Below are 7,301 nucleotides of genomic sequence, written 5' to 3'. Positions count from 1 at the left end.
CATAATGTTTTTTTTTTCTAATTTATATAAACAATTTGTTCTGTTTTTTAAAGTGATAACCCTCACTTCTAGGATTAATACACAAATAAAATTTTATGAACGATGCGGGATTCGAACCCACGACCTCCGGCGTTCCGTGCCGGTGCTCTAACCAACTGAGCGAACCGTTCGAGTAGCGCCTCGTTACAAAATTCTGTTTGCTTTGTTCAACTCGAACGGTTAGCTCAGTTGGTTAGAGCACCGGCACGGAACGCCGGAGGTCGCGGGTTCGAATCCCGCATCGTTCATAAAATTTTGTTTTTCATATTTTATTTGTGTAATTTATATAACATAATCTAAATATCATTTAATCATTCGTTCAAATTCACAATGAGTCATACATCTTTGTGCCGTTTGGTGACGAGACACTTGGCCCGTGGGGCCCACAGGAGCGGAGAATGTACTAAGTACTATTTTCGCGCCTCAATAAGGCTACTGGAATTGTCGTGAACCAACGCCGGCGGGACTCTATTTTTGTATTTATATTTGTAATATTGATTTTTTATAAATATGTAACATATATAAATGTATAAAATAAGATGAAATTGTAATAAAGAGTATAATAATAATAATAATGAAGCTTTATTTGATTCCATGCAAAAAATTATGATTATTTAATCTTACTTCTAATTTACTATCCTTGGTTTTATATGGACCCCTTTTAGGTAAAGCATCCTCCAAAGAATTCCATTTAGTTTTGGTTTTTGCAGTCTCTATCCAAGTTTGACCCGCCACCGTTTCATCTGTCCACCTACCACAAGGCCTGCCTCTCTTTCTAATGGTCTAGTCTCGAGGCATTTAATAAACAGTTCCAATATACTACTGATATACTTCCAGAACATACTACTGATCCATATTTTAATTCTGTTTCAGATTATTTTCGCTGCAAATCAGCGTTTGCTGTCCCATCCCAGACGCGCGGAAAATGTTCAAACTACTATCTTCGCGCCTCAATAAGGCTACTGGAAACCCAAGCGCTGGCAGCTATTTCGTTTAACGGATCAGCCTAGCTATCCAACGCGGTAATGCTGCCAGTATTCTTGGTACGCTTCCACGTAATGATAGTTTTAATTTTATGTAGTCGTAGTATTGTAAATATAGCTATAAGATTTGTTTTGTTTGAATAATAAATATAGTTTTTATATTCTGAAATACAATATGTTCCAATATAATGTATGTAATTGTTAAGACACGTTTATGTGATAATCATAATTATATTAAATAGTATTTAAATATTAACAGTACTTAAATAAATGTAATTATTAATTGGAATATCTAATGGCAGTTCATGGCGTTTGCAGTGCTTATTAACACATCAAGCTGACATGTTAAACCTGATTAATTATAACACTGTAACAAACCATCGCAGAATGGCTTGTAATTTGTATTGATTAAGACAATAAGTAAATATTACAGTGTGAAGGCGCAATTTATATGTAACTATAACAGACTTCTAAATCAGAGATCAAACTGATATTAATTATTCAAGCGAGACAAGTTTCATGAATAAAATATACATTACGTCTAATAGAGGCGCTGTTTGATCCTTACTTATGGAAAATAATTAATGGATGATGATGAAAATTTAATATACGTCTACAAAAATCGTCACCTTTTTGCTCTTAATAGTGATTTTCATTATTATAACACTAGAAATAAGGGATTGCTTGTAACTTATTCTAGTAGGCTTCATAAGATACATAAAAGCTTTAAGGGTAAATGTATACACTTTTATAATAAAGTCCCAGCCACTGTTAAATAAATTTTAATGTTTTATTAAAATATGGCTCTGTCGTAAATCCTACTACTCCACAGCTGAATATCTGATCGGACTGATCGGACAGCCTGGGACTAGATTAAGATTGTTTTATAGCGATAGAAATGACTGTACAATATTGTATATTTTTATTGAAAAGAGCGCAAAAAAAAGAATGCTGGGAGAGTTGCATGCGCCGCTTTTTCTCTCTCAGAGAGCCATTTGTTTCGGAAGCGGTAGTAGTATGTAGTATATTAGAAATGACATCAAGGTAGTAGAAGGTCAAGGAAATGACATTTTTTGACGATTTTTTTTTATAAAAATAAGGGACAAGACGAGCAGTAAGTTCAGCTGATGGTAATGGATACGTACTGCCCATTAAAATGCAGTGCCGCTGACGATTATTGAATAACCCAAAAATTCTGAGCGGCACTACAACTGCGTTCGTCACCTTGAGACATAAGATGTTAAGTCTCATTTGTACAGTGTGTTTGCCATAGTGAAATTAACCAGCTGCGGTTTTGTTTTTTTTTTGTTTTCACTAAGGTCACGTTTTCTTTTCTTTTTACGTTTACCGCCGTGGCAAGAAACTCATTGCCACTCTTTGAAGTCAACATTTACAGCTTTATCGTTTTACAAATCATTTCAACTATATATTATGTAAAGTGACGCAGTGACGTTGTGTAAGAACGTCATTGAAAGTGACGCAACAAAAATGTTCATCCATCCTTAACAGTAAAGCCTTACACGAGTAAGTCAAAAAAGTAATAGGATTACAAGTTAGGATATCATCCCACCATCTGGATGTGTGGCGGTCCTCCACAGTGCGGTTTTCAAGGAGCTTTCTCCCACGTACTACAAAGCTGTGAAATGAACTTCCTTGTGCGGTGTTTCCGGGATGATACGACACGGGTAGCTTCAAAAAAAGCCCGTACACCTTTCTTAAGGGCCGTTAACACTCCTGTGATTCCTCTGGTGTTGCAAGAGAATGTGGGTAGCGGTGATCGCTTAACACCAGGTGACCCGTACGCTCGTTTGTTCTCCTTTTTCCATAAACAAAAATTCATCATTTGGACAAATACTTGAATAGTTTGACGATGAGGATAAAGAACCGAGTGCGCGATATTATGTAGTAATCCGGTGACGGGCGAATGGGCGAACGCGCGGGCAGTCAGATAACTGCGGGCCGGGGAGTTTTTAAAAGTTGCATTTACAATTACTATCAACAAATCGCAGAGTCAAACCTTAAAGGTAGCAGGCATACATTTGGGCAAGCCATATTTTTCCTATGGCTATACGTGGCTTGCTCACGCGTTTTTAAATCTTAAAATCTGGATATGTTGACCGAAAGAAATAGTTTATTAATATAGATTATAAGAGTATATTGCAGTACCAACCTATCACTTTTGCATTATCATGAATCATCATATACATTCGTACTAACGTTATTAACATTAAAGCCAATATCGAAAGTTATATTCAAAACAGAATAAAAACAGGACGGCTGAAGTGAAGATCACTAACCGGTGTTCTATGTGACGCAAAAATGCCAATTAAATTAAGAGCACCGTGTACAAACGAGCAGTGAGACCAGCTTTGCTCTGTGGATCCGAATGCTGGGGAATGAGAAAGTGTGACGAACAAAAAATGCATGTCACCGAAATGAAAATGTTGTGTTGGTCTGGGGGTGTTACACGGTCAGACAAAATTCGTAATGAGTATATCCGAGGCACCTTTAAAATTGCAGCTATACATTATAAAATGCAGGAAGACCGATTACGCTGGTATGGGCATATGGCACGAACACTATATGAGGAGACGAGTCATGGATATGTATGAGGCGAAGAGAGGTAGAGGCCGCCCGCCAACTACCTGGACTAGAACTGTTAACAAAGACATGACGAAGCAATGCCTAACGCCAGTAATGACCAAAGATCGCAAACAGTGGCGATCTTGTATCGGGAGGGCACACCCCAAATAGGGAATGTGCCAGGGGAATATATAAATCATATACATTTGTACTTATCTATCTTCACCAACTCTAGCGTTTATAATACTTATTAGTGAGATCATCATAAAAAATAATTTCATTTCACCTTACGTTTCAATTTACATGCATTACACAATATAGTTCTTCGGACACTTATAACTGGAGAACGTATGGACGGATCTTCATAATTTTTAAATTGTGGGATTTGTCTCCGTCCCCAATAGCAAAATAATATAAAAAAATTGAAATATTTACGAAAAATAAAATAGTTTCTATCATTACATAGCATACTTTCTAGATGATAATCTCTGCATCTACTGAACCGATTTTGAAAATTCTGGTACCAATAGTACATACTAATCAACCCGAAAAATGAAAAGACCTTTTCGTGGTAGTCAGATTTAAAAAGTAAGTATAAATAATTCGTTTGAATTATTAACATTAATTTATTTATATTTAATTAAAAAAAAAATAATCGGAGTAAACTGCCGATAGTAAAAATTATTTCTATATTCGGATCATCAGCTAGTTGTTCTATACTATTATTCTAGAAATAATAAATATGTAGATTTAATATAGAAGTAAGTTACATTTTAATATTATTAGTTTAAATTTATGATTAAAGGTTGACGATAGCAGTACACAATAAAACTGGAATGGGTTTATCTTTGTACTTATCGTAAAGTAATAAGTGTTGTAATACCTTGTTGTGTGTAAGTTATTACAAAAAGAAGATATCAAATAATGGCATCTTCTTTGTCGAGGCTAAAACGTTTTGATCGACCATTTCGGAATAACCCTTCATATTATTCCACTCTATGTGGGTTTTGTTTAGTACCCATTTAGCCCGCGGCGTCGCTTTAGCGCCCCTTTCTTACTTCTTTATGGAAATTGGGGAGATTATCAGTTATTACTATGTCTATTACGTACCAGAGTAATAAGCTCAGATAATTTATACGCCTAGATAAAGTCTCTTGCTGTTAGAACCTATAAAAACAGGCCAAGAATATTAGTTTAGTGTGCGTGACAAGCTACGTCTTACACTCGCGATTTGTATGACACTTTGTGTTAGTGTGCGTGAATTGCTCAAAATAGAAGTTCTTAACTCAATTTTTTTTCGAAATTTTCACAGCTGTCATAGTCTATTTAGACCAAAGAGGATGTAAATATGTACCATGTAATAAGAGGCGGGACTGTCTCAATAAAAATTGAAATCTAGTTAACATAAAACGTGCAGTCATTTGACATAAGTTTGAAATAGTTGTAATTACAGTATGGCGATTGGCCATGAATCCGGCTAAGTTTGAACGCGAACAGTTGCTTAAAACGTAGTGGATTTCGGAATCTCCTTTTTTTACAAGATTATAACCGTCATCTGTAAATCTATCAATGACTGCACGTTTCAAGCGAATCGATTTTTTCTTAGAGTGTTTCGCTAGGCTGATCTAGACGTATAAAATATAAAGGTTATTAAGATTCATTCACATTGATAAAAATCATAGCCACACTAACAGTATTCCAAAGTGCACGAAAGTAACTAAGTACAAAACTATTTGTGGAATCGCAATCACAAAACATTATTGAATGAATTGAAACCTATTTATAATTAATAATAACCTAACAATTGCGTTTGTCTCGTTGAGACATAAGATGTTAAGTTTGCCCAGTAATTTCACTGGCTACGGCGCCCTTCAGACCGAAATACCTCCCACTGGTAACTTCGCATACTCCGTAAGTACAGATTTAATTCACTAAAGTCCGCCCGCACGCAGTAGTAATTCTGTGAGGACACCTTCGCCGCAATCCGCATTGTTATTCACCAAGGTGCCTCTCGATACGAGCCCGTTGCCGCATCGCCCATCCCTTTCCCACTTGAGCCATCGCGTCTATAGTCGACCGCGACGGAACTAATGCGTGGACTGCGCCGCGTTCGGACACGAATCCTTGCAGCTGACTCTTTCTAGCCGGTTGCGTCTCTAAAGTGCGAGCGAGATGGCGCAGCGCAACAGTTGTCGTGTCTACATTATCGATCGTGACCGAACGCACGTGAGCCGACGTCCTGCCTCCCGCCGCAAGAAACTTGCAATATTCCTTGATAATAATTGACAGTATGAAAGCGATGCAAGACTTTGCCTTGCGTATTTATTTGTAGGTATTTCTATGCCATTATCTTAATTATCTAGTTTTCTTGCGCTTCTCGTCTTCAATTGATTTTTAAGAATTTATCTTATTATACAGTTAGATACTGTTACAATAAATATTACAGTTTTATGTTAATACTAGCTGATGCCCGCGACTTATTCCTCGTACATATTAAAGAGTTTAAAAAAATAATAAGCAACTTTAGAATTGTAGATTATCTCATGTTTTATTCCAGTTCCGTTTTTCGTTTTCGCTCCCGTTCTCAACATATTATATGAATCTTATTTCGAGGAAGATTGCTTTGATAAACTAAACCTACTATTGGTATAGTTGTAGCTCATGGACGTGAATTTCTGCTTATGCAAATTTCGTGGGATCCATTGAATTTTCCGGGATAAAATATCCTTTTCATTTCCCATACTCGGAAAGTAATGTTGTTTTGATCTGATTAGTGGGTGGAAAATGCTGCTTCCCTCCATAGGGCGGGCAAAAACTCATACAAATTACTTCCCACCTAAGGGGCGGAATGAACTTTAAAAATAGAACTGCTGTCAGCTGTGAAGAGTTTTATGTAAAATATATAACAAATTAAAAAAATACTGCAGCCATGTGACTTTCTAAACAGCCAGTGTGAACTTAGAGCAAACTTCTTTGTGCGGTATAAGCCGCAACAATTACGCGATGAGTTCCATATTTAAAATTTAAAAAGTCGACATAAATTGTCCTAATTTGACAATTGATTTTAAATAGGTACTACTAATATTATCAATCAAATAGTTTAGATAAACAAGTAGTTTCATTTTCCTCATACTCGAAATGAAAAGTAGAGTGTTTATCAATCTACTATTCCCAAGCTCTAGTCTATCTCTGAACCAAATTTCATCAAAATGAACCGATCATTACCTCCGGCGTAAAAGCGTAACAAACACTCAGTTTGATTCACTTAAAGTAACTTTATTATAGAGGAACGCATCCTCGCCTAGATTTGGATAACTTGAAAATTTTGGCCATAAAATAATAATATTTTGTTCACAATAATTTAGACCTTCATTGGACCGTTTCGGTTACAAGACAACAAGACATATACGATTGGTTTATATGTTAAGTACTGCGTAAACATTTATAAGGTTTCAGTTAGCAACAGATTATATTTTAAACGAAAATAGATATTGAATAATATGTTTGAATACTCATTACCTTTTCCTGGTATGTTTGCTCTGCACAAAGCACATTAAGGAATTTGCTAGAAACTGTGACAATCATAATGTTAACACGAGGAGCAAACATAAACTTGTAAGTCTTTTAGGTGCGATGTATATGCTTTTTCAATATGATCCCAGAAAATTTACACATGTGTTACGAAGTTTAAAAGAA

The 7,301-nt window shown here is 35.9% G+C and overlaps 1 non-coding gene across 1 annotated transcript; it reads left to right on the top strand.

Annotated features, from left to right (window-relative positions):
* The first annotated feature begins 213 nt into the window (after positions 1–213).
* Trnas-gga (transfer RNA serine (anticodon GGA)) lies at positions 214–287 on the top strand. The gene has a single exon. It is a non-coding gene; the product is annotated as a tRNA-Ser (tRNA).
* Positions 288–7,301: the final 7,014 nt, after the last annotated feature.

Source organism: Leptidea sinapis, chromosome 32 (assembly GCF_905404315.1).
Source record: "Leptidea sinapis chromosome 32, ilLepSina1.1, whole genome shotgun sequence".
In the NCBI taxonomy this organism is placed as follows: domain Eukaryota; kingdom Metazoa; phylum Arthropoda; class Insecta; order Lepidoptera; family Pieridae; genus Leptidea; species Leptidea sinapis.
This window is presented reverse-complemented; position numbering and strand designations above follow the sequence as displayed.